The sequence below is a fragment of the Hemiscyllium ocellatum genome, chromosome 17 (genome assembly GCF_020745735.1).
Source record: "Hemiscyllium ocellatum isolate sHemOce1 chromosome 17, sHemOce1.pat.X.cur, whole genome shotgun sequence".
Classification (NCBI taxonomy): Eukaryota; Metazoa; Chordata; class Chondrichthyes; order Orectolobiformes; family Hemiscylliidae; genus Hemiscyllium; species Hemiscyllium ocellatum.
Genome location: NC_083417.1, coordinates 41,633,611 through 41,648,704, shown reverse-complemented (window position 1 = coordinate 41,648,704; position 15,094 = coordinate 41,633,611).

The following is a 15,094-nucleotide window of genomic DNA, read 5'->3' as shown; positions in this document are numbered from 1 at the left end:
ATGCTCCCATAAGAGGAAGCATCCTCGCAACATCTACCTTGTCAAGACCACTCTGGATTTGATATGAGCTGAATTTTCCCAGCCTCTAAACAATGAAAATGTTGGGAAAATTATGTGAGATGGACACTAAGGAACATCTCAACATCCAGAGCATAAGCTCTCATTTTCCAAACAAGTGGTGAGCAACGAGACAAGATTCATGCCTGAGAGCAGCAAAGGCCTATTTGCATATATTCGCATGCATCGGCGCCTCATTATTAGTTCATATCACCTCATTAAGATGTAGTTTCCATTCTCCCACCTGCTGGACAGAAACTAGACAATGACTGTTCCCAACATGAAGGACAGAATGGTAGTCTGATAAATCCAGTGTACCATTTGCTCCTCCAGCTCTCCATCATGGACAGCAACATTTCAGGATATGCCCCCATGGGTAGCACCTGCCCACATCATATAGTTACGAGGTTCTACCAAGATTATAACAACCTTAATTTAAAATAAATTAAAACTGCAGACGCTGGCGACCTGTAACAAAAACAGAAACTACTGGCAAAACTCAGCAGGTCTGGCAGCATCTGTGGTAAGAAAGTTAACTCTGCTTTCTTCCTACAGATGCTGCCAGACTTGTTACTTTCTGTTTTTGTTTCATTTCTCTGATATCTTGCTGCAGCAGCTTGCCCAACAGCTCAATCGCAAAACCCCACTCCCTGAAATACTCTGGGGTTACCATCTCCCCCATCCCAAACTGAGCAGTTATTTTTCCCTCAATTCTCCTTTCCCCATTGAGCTTCAAAACAATTCCTGAAAAGCTGTGACCAAGCGCACCACAAACCATCCAAAATCTTTCTACCTCCAATCAATCTTCTCTGTCTATTTTCTTACATTCCTCATCAACACTTCCTGTATTCAATTTCTGTATTCCTTTATCTGCTCGTTCTTAGTTTGCCGCCTACCCTGTATCTGTACCACTCATCTCTTGTCAACCTTCGCCCAGTTACTGCACTCTGATTCAGACACCTGTAGGTTTGTCCCTTATTACTGGTGCAAGATGTTCTTCTACGTTGCCTGAGAATGTGCTACACTGTAAGAAGTGCTGTCCTTTCGGTCAGCTGTTAAGCAGAGACCATAACTAATTATGTTTAGATGAAGATAATTATTCGAAGAAGAGGAAGGAACTTCTCCAGGTATCAGGAGACATTTGTTCTTCAGTCAATATGACTAAGTTAATGAAACCTTACATCTTCCCGAGAATGTGACTTAATAGAAGTTCTGGGATTTACAAATTAATGAACGAAAACCTGCAACCCATTCCAAAAGATGAAAGACTTAACAGCAATCTAGGTTTGTTCAATATATCATTTCAGTTGCATGACTCTGCAATCTTTTGCTATAAATTCTGTGTCTTATGGTCCTGCTCCACAACCACTTAATGAATGAGCAGTCCCCCGAAAGCTCATGCTTCCAAATAAACCTGTTGGACTGTAACCTGGTGTTGTGTGATTTTTAACTAAGATAATGAAGGAACTGATTATTTATGTTATTGTTTGTGAAATCTCACTGCTTGCAAATTGTCTCCTTCTGCTGCCTGTGTTACAATGGTAAAGGCATTTCAGACATTCTTTGTTTGGCTGAAAGATCTTCTGGGATGGGTTGAAAAAAGCTACCTTTCCTTATAATTCTTTATTTTTCTCTCATTATTTCAGCTTTAAACTATGACAGTGTATCCAGCATATCAGAAAATAATTAAAGAATGTTTATATTTATTATATAAAAATTCATCATGGGAGTTCATCCTGACTTTATAAAATTATTATTCATTAACATTGTAGGTGGCTCACTTCTGCCCATTAGTAATCCTGGCACTCGCTTTGCTGCTGTTTGGTATTTTTTTACAGCTCACTGAAGGGAGAGATTTTCTTGTTGTAAAATATTTTGTTGTAAAATATGAACTTCGCAGAAGAGAGAACACTGAAAAAAAAGTGCAAAGAGAGGAGCTATTGCGTTTTACTGCAGTGTAAAAAGGGAACAATAGACAGAAAGATAATGCACCAGGAACAGACAAAGAATCTTCCTGTCCTCAGGAACCAAGTTGGTCCATCCATAACCAATTGGTGCTTTCTGAAAGTTTCAGTAAAAAAAACGTTAAACACTTTTAAAACATTAGACTTCTCTGTGTATTGTAATTAATTATTTAATAATCTTAACACTTGAGGCATGAGGCGCAGCACAGCAATACATTAGCACACAGCTCCCTTGTCCCTGATCTCACACCTGAAAAATGATGGATGACGTACAAGAAATCTGAAGGAAACAGGCGTTAAAAGAACACATGCCCGAAATATCAATTCTCCTGCTCCTTTGATGCTGCCTGACCTGCTGCGCTTTTCCAGCAACACATTTTTAAGCTCTGATCTCCAGCATCTGCAGTCCTCACTTTCTCCTCAGTTTCCATGCCCTGTTGAGATTTCTTTACCCTTTCACTAATAATCAAGATGATACGTGGACATAATGAGTACTTGGTTATCCAATAACATTCGTTTTGATATCCAATAGTATTCATTTTATTAGGTGCTGCTCATTAGCTCAACTTCTTGCACTTTGTGAATCGTAATGCATGTCCATAATTTTCATAACAATATGGGAGCTGAATTACCTTGATTTAGGCAGAGATATATGTACCAAATTTCAGATTGTGTTTGATGTGTATATTATCATTTGTACTGACTAGTAAATATTACACAGTTTCAATAATAATGTAGATAGATGTGAAGGACAAATATTGAGGCCCGTTTCTGCATCATTAGTGAGATGAACAATGCTGCTTCCGTTTTAAGAAAACCAAATTTTTGAATATACCCAACTGAACTTCCATGGAGAATTATGCAGTTTTGTTTTTACTATCAATGTAAAATAATATACTTAGTGTTACCATGATATCAGTATGCATTCTGCCCCATCCTTTGTAATGCACTGCGAAAGAGATGCATCACAGTGTGGAAAGTCTCCTATTATTTGCTTCAAGAATTGATAAATGAAGTATGAATATATTCCCATAATATGAGCAAAATTAGACTTTACTGATTTCTTGCCTTGTTCCAAGTATAAAAAAAATTCAAAGGAATACCCTGTTATCCAACATGTCACTAAGTAAATTTTGAATTGTTTGGTGTTCTGATAGGAGAATAAACACAATTAAAGAGAACATTGAAAGAACTGAAAACTTGAAAATAACCATAGCCTCTGCTAAAAATGATTCACACTTGTAAAAAGAAAAAGTAAGCCTTGGCGTTTCAGGCTTATGCTCTTCATCGGCTTTGCCAAAGGTACTCATCAGAATAAGCATGTGCTTGGGTTTGCTGCTCTGGATGGCTTACAACATTAGATTCCCCAAGTTTGCACATATCCAACCAGCCAGGCACCCCGAAGCCATCAGGAGAATTTGTGAATTGCAATGTCTTCTGCTCCATTATGAAGCCACAAGATGATGTTTATGTCCTGGACACCCCCAAGCTGCCATGATGCTTTCAAGCTGTTTAAACCCCCTGCTCTCTTTGGGCCATGTGCAATTCCAAACTCTTCCAACCTTTGCTACTCCTACATGATGTAACCCCTGCGACTTCAGCTGGCTTTGAGACTCGTTGCTCTTGTCCCTGCTCAGCTGTTTAACATCTGTGCTTTGAAGACCATGAGAGCCCACCTCCACCTGTGTAGGGGCAGATTGGTTCATCAGGAGATGGAGCAACATATAGGGTATTGGCTAAGTCTTGCACTATGATCAGAAGCAGCAGGCTTTGAGTGAATTTGCCTCTTTCGGCACCTTTTTCATCCACCTCACTGCTATTACTGAGCTGAGGACAACAACAACTTTGTATTTGAATAGTGCCTATAACAGAGTAAAATGCAACCAGTCCTTCAAAGTTGGGTTTATCAAAAAAAATTTGACTGCAAATGTCACAAGGAGCCAGTATGGCAAATAAAAGTTAGATTTTAAAGAATGCTCTGAAGAAACAAAAAGACAGTGAATTTAAGGGAATTCCTGAGTTTGGAATCTCAGTAGTTAAAGGCATGACTATCAATGATGGAGTGATGAAAATCAGAAATGTGAAAGAGGTCAGAATTAAAGGAGTGCTGTTCAGAGCACTGTAGTTTTGAATAAGGTGCCTGAAAAAGGGAGGCTGATGCCTTTGAAGGGGTTGACAACAAGGGTGAAAATTGACACATTGTTTAATTGGGAACCAAGGAAGCTCAGTGAGCAATAGGCTGAAAATTGCAGGAAATGCTGCAAATTAGCACATGGACAGTTGAGTTTTAAATAGCCTGAAGTAACCTTGCTGTAAATCTACAATAGTGCACAGAGTGGGTTCTTTCTGGATTATAAGTTTATTGAGATCTGTTACTTGATTAAATTTTAAAAATATAAACCATGAATACTAAGTTAGCCTGGAGCACTAATTTTTTAGGGCAAAAGGACTATGCTATTTTCTAGGTTTGTAGATTATGAAGGAGCAAAGATGGTCTTTAGTACAACAATAGGCTGTTCCTGTCAGATGTGGGAGTTTAGGGAGAGTTTCCTTGTTACTGATGATTATGACTGCAGGAAGTGTATTTGGTTGTGAATCCTATCAGATCACATGGATCGGTTGGAGCAACAGTTAGAGGCAATAAGGAATTTGCAAGAGCTAGGGATCTGATGGATGACAATTATAGGAAGGGAGAAAAGCTCTAGATACAGTCAGGAAGATGGTTAACTCCAGGAAAGGTAGGAGGGATAGGCAGGTAGTGCAGGAGTCTTCTGTGGCTATCCCCATTTCAAACAAGTACACTCTTTTGGAAAATGTAGGGTGGTGATGGATTCTCAGGAGAGTGTAGCAAAAACACTCTTTGAAGAGATGACAAGTAGGTTAGACCAGGGAAACCCAGTGGATGTGGTCCATCTAGACTTCCAAAAGGCCTTTGATAAGGTGCCACACGGGAGGCTGCTGAGCAAAGTGAGGGCCCATGGTGTTCGAGGTGAGCTACTGGTATGGATTGAGGATTGGCTGTCTGACAGAAGGCAGAGAATTGGGATAAAAGGTTCTTTTTCGGAATGGCAGCCGGTGACAAGCGGTGTCCCGCAGGGTTCAGTGTTGCGGCCGCAGCTGTTCACATTATATATTAATGATCTGGATGAAGGCACTGGGGGCATTCTAGCGAAGTTTGCCGATGATACGAAGTTAGGTGGACAGGCAGGTAGTACTGAGGAAGTGGGGACGCTGCAGAAGAATCTAGACAGTTTGAGAGAGTGGTCCAGGAAATGGCTGATGGAATTCAACGTGAGCAAGTGCGAGGTCTTGCACTTTGGCAAAAAGAATAAAAGCATAGACTACTTTCTAAATGGTGAAAAAATTCGTAAAGCCAAAGTACAAAGGGATCTGGGAGTACTAGTCAAGGATTCTCTAAAGGTAAACATGCAGGTTGAGTCTGTGATTAAGAAAGCGAATGCAATGTTGTCATTTATCTCAAGAGGGTTGGAATATAAAAGCACCGTTGTGCTACTGAGACTTAAAGAGCTCTGGGTAGGCCCCATTTGGAGTACTGTGTCCAGTTTTAGTCCCCACACCTCAGGAAGGACATACTGGCACTGGAACGTGTCCAGCGGAGATTCACACAAATGATCCCTGGAATGGCAGGTCTAACATACAAGGAATGGCTGAGGATCCTGGGATTGTACTCATTGGAGTTTAGAAGATTAAGAGGAGATCTAATAGAAACTTACAAGATAATACATGGCTTGGAAAGGGTGGACGCTAGGAAATTGTTTCCGTTAGGCGAGGAGACTAGGACCCGTGGACACAGCCTTAGAATTAGAGGGGGTCAATTCAGAGCAGAAATGCGGAGACATTTCTTCAGCCAGAGAGTGTGGGCCTGTGGAATTCATTGCTGTAGAGTGCAGTGGAGGCCGGGACACTAAATGTCTTCAAGGCAGAGATTGATAAATTCTTGATGTCACAAGGAATTAAGGGCTACAGGGAGAATGCTGGTAAGTGGAGTTGAAATGCCCATCAGCCATGATTGAATGGCGGAGTGGACTCGATGGGCCGAATGGCCTTACTTCCACTCCTATGTCTTATGGTCTTATGGTCTAAACAGCCATGTCTCTGGTATTGAGATTGGCTTTAATAAACGAAGGTCACATCTGGTTCCAAGCGATCGATTATGTTAGGGGACTCTCCAGTCAGAGGCACAGACAGACGTTTCTGCAGCCATCAGCAAAAAAATCAGAATGATGTGTTGCCTCCCTGGTGCCGGGATCAAGGATGTCTCAGAGAGGGTGCAGAATGTTCTGAAGGGGGAGAGGGCCCAGCAGGAGGTCATTGTATACATTGGAATTAATGACATAGGAAAGGAAAAGGATGAGATTCTGAAGGGAGAATGTAGAAAGCTAGGCAGGAATTTAAAAAGGAGATCCTCGAGGGTAGTAATATCTGGATTACCCCTGGTGATGCAAGCTAATGAGAGTAGGAATAGGAGGATAGAGCAGATGAATAGCTGAGGAGCTGGTGCTTGGAAGAAGAATTCACATTTTTGGATCACTGGAATCTCTTCTAGGGTAGAAGTGACCTGTACAAAAGGACGGATTGCACCTGAATTGGAAGGGGACTAATATACTGGCATGGAGATTTCTAGAGCTGCTCAGGAGGATTTAAACTAGTAAGGGTGAGTGGGGTGGGTGAGTGGGGTGGGTGGGTGAGTGGGGTGGGTGAGTGGGATGGGTGGGACCCAGGGAGCTAGAGAAGAAAGATCAATCTGAGATTGGAACAGTTGAGAAAAGGAGTGAGTCAAACAGGGCAGGAAGGAACAAAGCAGGGAACAAGGTAGGACTGATAAATTAAACTGCATTTACTTCAACTCAAGAGGCCTAACAGGGAAGGCAGATGAACTCAGGGCATGGTTAGGAAAATGGGACTGGGATATCATGGTAATTACAGAAATATGACTCAGGGATGGATAGAACTGGCAGCTTAATGTTCCTGGATAAAGTGCTGTCAGAAGGAGAGAAAGGGGGGAAGAGAGGAGGGGGAGTGGCATTTTTGAGAAGGGATAACATTACAGCTGTGCTGAGGGAGGATATTCCTAGGAATACATCCAGGGAAACTATTTGGGTTGAACTGAGAAATAGGAAAGGGATGATCACCTTAATGGGATTGTATTTGGCCCCCTAATAGTCAGGGGAAATTGAGAAACAAAATAGTAAGGAGATTTCAGTTATCTGTAAGAATAATAGGGGTATGGTAGTTGATTTTTACTTTCCAAACATAGACTGGAACTGCCCTGGTGTTAAGGGTTTAGATGGAGAGGAATTTGTCAAGTGTGTACAAGACAATTATCTGATTCACTATGTGGATGTACTACTTGAGAAGGTGCAAAAGTTGACCTACTTTTGGGAAATAAGGCAGGGCAGGTGCTGAGGTGTCAATGGGGGAGCACTTTGGGGCCAACGACCATAATTCTGTTAGCTATAAAATAATGATGGAAAGGATAGACCGGATCTAAACATTGAAGTTCTAATTGGAGGAAGGTTAATTTTGACAGTATTAGGCAAGAACTTTCAAAAGCTGATTGGGGCAGAAGGTTACAGTTAAAGGGACAGCTGAAAAATGGGGAAGCCTTCAGAAATGAGATAACGGGAGTCCAGAGACAGTATATTCTTGTTAGGGTGAAAGTAAAGGCTGGTAGGTACAGGGAATGCTGGGTGACTAAAGAAATTCAGGGTTTGGTTAAGAAAAAGAAGGAAGCATATGTCAGGTATAGACAGGAGAGTTCGAGTGAATCCTTAGAAGAGTATAAAGGCAGAAAAAGTACTTCAGAAGGAAATCAGGACAGCAAAAAGGGACATGAAATAACTTTAGCAAATAGGGTTAAGCAGAATCCAAAGGGTTTTTATAAATACATTAAGGACAAAAGGGTACCTAGGGAGAGAATAGGGTCCCCCAAAGAGCAGCAAGGCAGCCTTTGTGTGGAGTTGCAGGAGATGCGGAGATACTAAACAAATATTTTGCATCAGAGTTTACTGTGGAGAAGGTCATGGAAGATGTAGATTGTGGGGAAAAATGTCTATATTACAGAGAAGGAGTTGCTAGATGTCTTGAAATGCATAAAAGTGGATAAATCCCCTGGACCTGATAAGGTGTACTCTAGAACTCTGTGGAAAGCTAGGAAAATGATTGCTGGGCCCCTTGCTAAGATATTTGCATCATCTATACTCAGAGGTGAAGTGCCGGAAGACTGGAGGTTGGGTAATCTGGTGTCACTATTTAAGAAAAGTGGTAAGGAAAAGCAAGGGAATTATAAATCAGTGAGCCTGACATCGGTGGTGAGCAAGTTGTTGGAGGGAATCCTGAGGGACAGGATTTACATGTCTGGAGACCTGTGACAAGTGGTGTGCCTCAAGGATCGATGCTGGGTCCACTGCTTTCCAGTTTCCCAACACCTCACCTGTGTATATCAATGATTAAAATATCTCAGCAAGGGGCCCAGCAATCACTTCTGGGTAAGCTGGTGCAAATTTGGAAGCCAATAGCAAATTGAAGGACCTTGGAGATGAAAGGAAGGTTGAGAATGGGGCAGTTGCACAGCGGTCTTTGAGATCTACTTGGTGCAGGTGAAAGTGGCCTGGACAGCACAAAGGAATTTAAGAAGACTGTTTTGTATCGAGAAAATAAGCTGTTTTTGTATGGGTAAGAATGGAATACTTGGTATCGTTTAGTGGTTGCAATGCAATAGCATTAATCTATTTGTTAACCTATATAAAGTGGCAGACATGTTGATATTGAGAATCTACTTAGTGATATTGAAGACACCTGTGGACACGTGAGGTGTATGGTGCTGCATACTCTCCTTGTGAATGAAGCCAACATGTCAGTGGTCTGCAATATCAACAACACTGTGCTTAAGGAGAACTCCTTAGTTTGTTTTTTATTAATTTATGCAAATTGGGTGTTATTGGCTAAGTCTGCATTTATTGCTTATCCTTAATTGCCCTGGAGAAGGTGAGAGTTGAAAAATGTGGTGCTGGAAAAACACAGCAAGCCAGCTGCAGAAAGGAAGATCGTCAAAGAGGGTTTCCCCGCAGAGTTAGTATGGGTGGAAGTCAGAAACAGGAAAGGAGCAGGCACCTTATTGGGAGTTTTCTACAGGGTCCCCAATAGCAACAGAGACATAAAGGAGCAGATTTGGAGGCAGATTTTGGAAAGGCAATATGTAGATAGGCTGACTAGTGGGGAGGCCATATGAATTTGGTGCATGGCAATGAACCAGATCAGGTGTCAGATCTCTCGGTGGGAGAGCATTTTGGTGATAATGATCACAACTCCATGACTTTTACTATATACATGGAGAGGGAGAGAAGCAGACGGTATGAGAAAATATTTAGTTGTGGGAGAGGGAATTACAATGCTATTAGGCAGGAACTGGGGTGCCTAAATTGAGAACAGATGGTTTGAGGAAAATGCACAACAGAAATGTGGAGGTTGTTTAGGAAGTATCTGCTGATGGTACTGGACAGGTATGTCCCTCTGAGGCAAGAATGGGATGGTAGGGTGAAGGAACTGTGAGTGACAAGCGATGTGAAACATCTCATCAAGAGGAAGAAGGAAGCTTACTTAAGGTTGAGGAGGCAGGGATCCAACAGGCCTTTCGAGGGTCACAAGTTAACCAGGAAGGAACTGAAGAATGGACTTAGGAGAGCCAGAAGGGGGTATGAAAAAGCTTTAACGGTTAGGATTAAGGTGTTCTACATTTATGTGAGGAGCAAAAAGATGGCCAGAGTGAGGGTAGGGCCAATCAGGAATAGTGCAAGGAACTTACATCTGCACTTGGAGGTGGTAGGGGAGGTCTTTAATAAATGCTTTGCTTCAGTATTCACTCTTAAGAAGGACCTTGTCGTTTGTGAGAACAATGTGAACCAGTCTGATATGCTCTGACAGGTTGATATTAGGTTGATGGAAATTTTGAAAAACATAAGGATAGATAAATCCCTGGGCCAGACAGATACACCCAAGGTTTCCACACGAAATGAGGGAAGAGATTGTGTGCCTTTAACAATGATCTTTGCATTCTCACTGTCCCCTGCAGTAATATCAGATGATTGAAGGATTGGAAAATCTTATTCCCTTGTTCAAGAAAGTGAATAGGGATAATCCTGGTAATTGCAGACCAGTCAATATGACCTCTGTGGTGGGCAAAGTACTGGAGAGGATTCTGAGAGACAGGATTTATGATTACATGGAAAACCGTAGTTTGATTAGTGATAGCATAGCTTTGTGAGTGGCAGGTCATGCCTCATAAACCTTCTTGAATGATTTGAGGATATGATAAAACATGTTGATGAAGGTAGAGCAGTGGATGTAGTGTACATGGATTTTAGCAAGGCATCTGATAAGGTTCCCCATGGTCGGCTCATTCAGAAGGTAAGGAGGCATGAGATACAGGGAAACTTTTCTGTTTGGATACAGAATTGGCTGGCCCATAGAAGACAGAGGGTGGTGGTAGATGGTAAGTATTCAGCCTGGAGCTCATTTCCACAGGGATCGGTTCTGGGACCTCTGTTCTTTATAACTTTTATGTGACTTGGATGAGAGAAGTGGAAAATGGGTCAATAGGTTTGCCAATGACATGAAGGTTGGTGAAGCCGTGGATAGTGTAGACGGCTGATGTAAGTTGCGACAAGACATTGACAGGATGCAGAACTGGGCTGATAAGTGGCAGATGGAGTTCAATCTGGAAAAGTGTGAAGTTATTCACTTTAGAAGGTCAAATTTGAATGCAGAATTTAAGGGCAGGATTCTTGGCAGTGTGGAGGAACAGAGGGATCTTGGGGTCCATGTCCATAATCTCTCAAAGTTGCCACCTAGGTTGATAGGTTTGGAAAGAAGGCCTATGGTGTGTTGGTTTTCATCAGCAGGGAATTGAGTTTAAGAACTGTGAGGTTACACTGCAGCTCTATCAAACCCTGGTTAGACCACACTTGGAATCTTGTGTTCAGTTCTGGCCACCTCATTATAGGAAAGATGTGGAAGCTTTAGAGAGGGTGAGGAGATTTACCAGGATGCTGGCTGCACTGGAGGGCTTGTCTTATGAAGAAAGATTGAGGGAGCTAGGGCTTTTCTCATTAGAGCGAAGAAGCACGAGAGGCGGTTTGATAGAGGTAGATTAGAGATTAGATTCCCTACAGTATGGAAACAGGCCCTTTGGCCCAACAAGCCCACACTGACCCTCCGAAGAGTAACCCACCCAGACCCATTCCCCGATTCTACATTTATCCCTGACTAACGCACCTAACACTATGGGCAATTTAGCATGGCCAATTCACCTGATTTGCACATCTTTGGATTGTGGGAGGAAACTGGAGCACTCAGAGGAAACCCATGCAGACATGGGGAGAATGTGCAAACTCCACCCAGACAGTTGCCCAATGCCAGAATTGATCCCAGGTCCCTGATGCTGTGAGGCAGCAGAGCTAACCACTGAGCCACCGTGCTCATGAGAAGCATAGATAGAATGGGTAGACAGAGACTATTTCCCATGGTGGAAATGTCTATCATGCGGGGCCATAATTTGAAGGTAATTGCAGGAGGGTTTAGGGAAAATGTCAGATGTCGATTCTTCAGTCAGAGAGTGGTGGGTGCGTGGAATGCACTGCCAGCGGTGGTAGTCGAGTCAAATACATTAGGAACATTTAAGCAACCCTTGGATAGGCACAGGGAAGTTAGTACAATGAAGGGTATGTAGGTTAGTCTGACCTTAGAGTAGGATAATAGTCTGGCACCACATTGAAGGCCGAAGTGCCTGTACTGTGCTGTCCTGTTCCATGTTCTATACAACACACTTTATTCATGCACTATTGTTAAAATAAGAAAGAAGAAATTGGAATCACTTAACTCTTTCAGAAAACTTAACAAAATAATAGATTATTTAACTACTAAATGGTAACAGTTCCAATATAGTAGCAGCCTATAAACACACACTTGGCAAATTCAGTCAAAAAATTGTCCCACATGCAAATCTCCAGTCCAGGAGGGAAAAAAAACATCAAGAGAAAATGCTGAGGGTGAGAGAGAGAGTAGCAGGGGAAGATGTATTGCAGCTTCTAAACCCAGCTTCGAGGTCCCAGCGACTGCTACTGAAAAACTCAAATGAAAAATCCTGACTCTGTGGGAGTTGACCCTACCAGTTCAGGCTACTTTAGTTGTTCCAACTTTAAAAACAATCATGCTTCACAAGCTATTTACTTTATTGGATTCAAATAGACAGTTCAATGCCTTTGTCTTAAAACGTCTCTTCAAAAACAAACAGGACAAAATACATCTCATAAAGCCATAGTACTGTTATACAATGATGGAACATGACCGACAGTGAAGCGTAGTTAGAACTTGATCTCTGTAACTACAGTGCAGTCACTCCTACTAATATTGGGTAGCTTGGTGAATATTGGGTAGCTCTTGTTCATTGTTTTACCATTTACCTAAGATCCAATCTATCAACTGTCCTTGGTTGTGATGCATGCTTGTTCTCCCCTTGCCCTTTGTACTAGGTGCTGTCTTTGTAAGGAAGGAAAGAAGAGACCTTTAGATTAAAGCAAGGAATGTATTCATCTGATGCACATAAACTATTTGGTGCAGATTTGATGATGAGAGGGACTGTATAAGAATGAAATTGAATGGCTGGTAGAAAGATGGGAAAGTGAGGAAGTTGAAAGGAGGGTGCTTATGTGGTGGTGAGGAGCGACAAGATAGAGTAGTCTTGATAAGATCGAGGAGTGGGACAAGTTAAAAACTAGTTGCAGCTGAACACCAAAAGATGCTCATCTTTTCTGATATGTGTGGATAATTAAGCTACTTTCTGCATTGAATCAAGGACAGTGGCAAAGAGATGCTCATACTGTCCTCTGTCTCCACAACCTCTTCCATTCCTTTTTATCTCTCAGTAGCAGGTTGTTTCCTTTCTGTGGTCAATTGGAATAAGTCTGACCCATTCCTCAGTAACCCTTGAAGCATATCCAGGACAGAGTGTTACTGAAATAGAATGCAGCCTTCTCCCTTAACATTCCATTCTGATGGTTCCAGATTTTGGAAAGTCAGCTCCTTCAAATTGCACAATTGCATTTTCTCTCTTGGAATTGAGATTGGAATTACCTGTGTCCACTTCACAGTCCTTGGGGAGTTAAATAATAATAGAATGGTTGCATTAATAAAAACAATTTCAGAAATGTTGCACTTACTTTAGGGTTTCCCATCCACCCACTGGTTTAGGGTATGTTGGAAACTTAAAACTGGGGCCTCAGCACCTGGCTTTGTGCTCATCTTCAGCTGAACTCCAGAATAAAAATACATCCATCATTTATGAATGCCTAATTGTTGCAATGTACTCCAGCTTGACAACTGTATTGTGAAGATGTCCTGAAAATTGACAAGAGTATCAATGGATACCAATAACACACTGATAGTTTATTTGAACCATATGACAAAAATGCCTTTGTTGACAGTAGTGATAAATGATCTTTTGTCAGAATGGTCTCAAATGTGCCTTATAGCTCAATGTGTGACTTCGTTCAAGAACATTCAGACTATCAACCTTTCCTGGCATTATTACTTCTAAAGATCTTTTGGAATAAAAAAAACTAATATTAAATCAACAAGACCACATGAGAATTGAATCAGCTGGACTAATATCTGACCAGGGAAATCTGAAATTTTTTTTATATATATATTTAGTTTTATTTTTAGTTTCTTTAAAAGGCAAGTTTTTATACATTAAACAGGAACTAGTTGATTTCATGGGGCTAGAGTATATCTTTCAGAAAGCTGTTATAGCCTAACCACAATCAAGGCTCACTGATTGCTGCAATACAGTTAATTTAGAGAAGTAATATATCATATTAGTGGCACAATTCAATACTACCACATACTGAAGGACATAAGTGTAACCGTTAATCCATTCTCCTGAACTGATCCAAACCATTCAATGAGATAATGGCTAGCCTGCACCTCAACTCTATTTACTCATCTAGGTGTCATATCCCTTAATATCTTTGTCAAAATTTATCAATTTCAGTTTTGAAATTATCAATTGAACATACTAATCTTGAAAAATACTGAGCACAAACTGCAGAATTTTCCCAGCCCTTCAATGACATGGGCAATTGGGGAATGATAGTTGGGAACATATGATGAGACTGGAAAAGTAAGATTTTTAACGTGTAGATTAAAAAGTCCAATTTTGTACATGAGGCTTCAATGGAAAGTTGAGAACCTCACTCATGAGCAGTGAGAGCACTGCTTGTAGGCATTGACACAAATGGCATTGATATCGCATTATGACCTAATCTTGCCACATTTATATGCAAGTTACTACCTTCCCAGTAACCAGAGAGAAACTGGTCAACTCCTGAGATGAAAATCTGTGCAGCAACAACTCTCTGGTGTCTTTTCTGGGCCTCTATCTTGGCCAGCATTCCACAACTTTTCAAGGCAAGGTCCATTGGCAGCAGTTGCTTATACCCTCCATTTATGGAGGCTGACGCCAGTCTCACCACATCATCATGGCGCATCTCTGACTCCCTTCCAATACAGTCCACCATTTCAATACTGCAACACCTTTCATTATAATGCTGCCACTCGGCTGCTTTGTCTTCAGGGTCAGGCACCCATCCTTGCACCTCAGAGCTCTTAGCATGTTTTCTTAGTGCTCACATACTTGCATGGATTCTCAAGGCATCTTGGCCTTGCCTGTTGGAGAGTTGCCATGATGTTGGGGCATAACGAAGCTGTAGGCCTCAGGCTTTGGGAGTAAAGTGGGGAGGTGAAGAGTTAAGTCAAGGGGTTGGTTGGGAAAATAGTGCACACCTGGTGAGATTGACAGGGATGGTAAAACAGAAAGGAACATGAAGGTTCGCGGGATGTCACCTAGATTGAGAGGCTGAGCCTGTGACCCGCCCTTTGAAGTGTGACCTGTGTTGCCTTCGATCCTCATCCAAATTGCAAATATGCAATGAAAAAAGGCTGCTACCGCATCTGGCATGGACAGAGTAAATGTTCTTTTCTCTGAGATAGTGGAC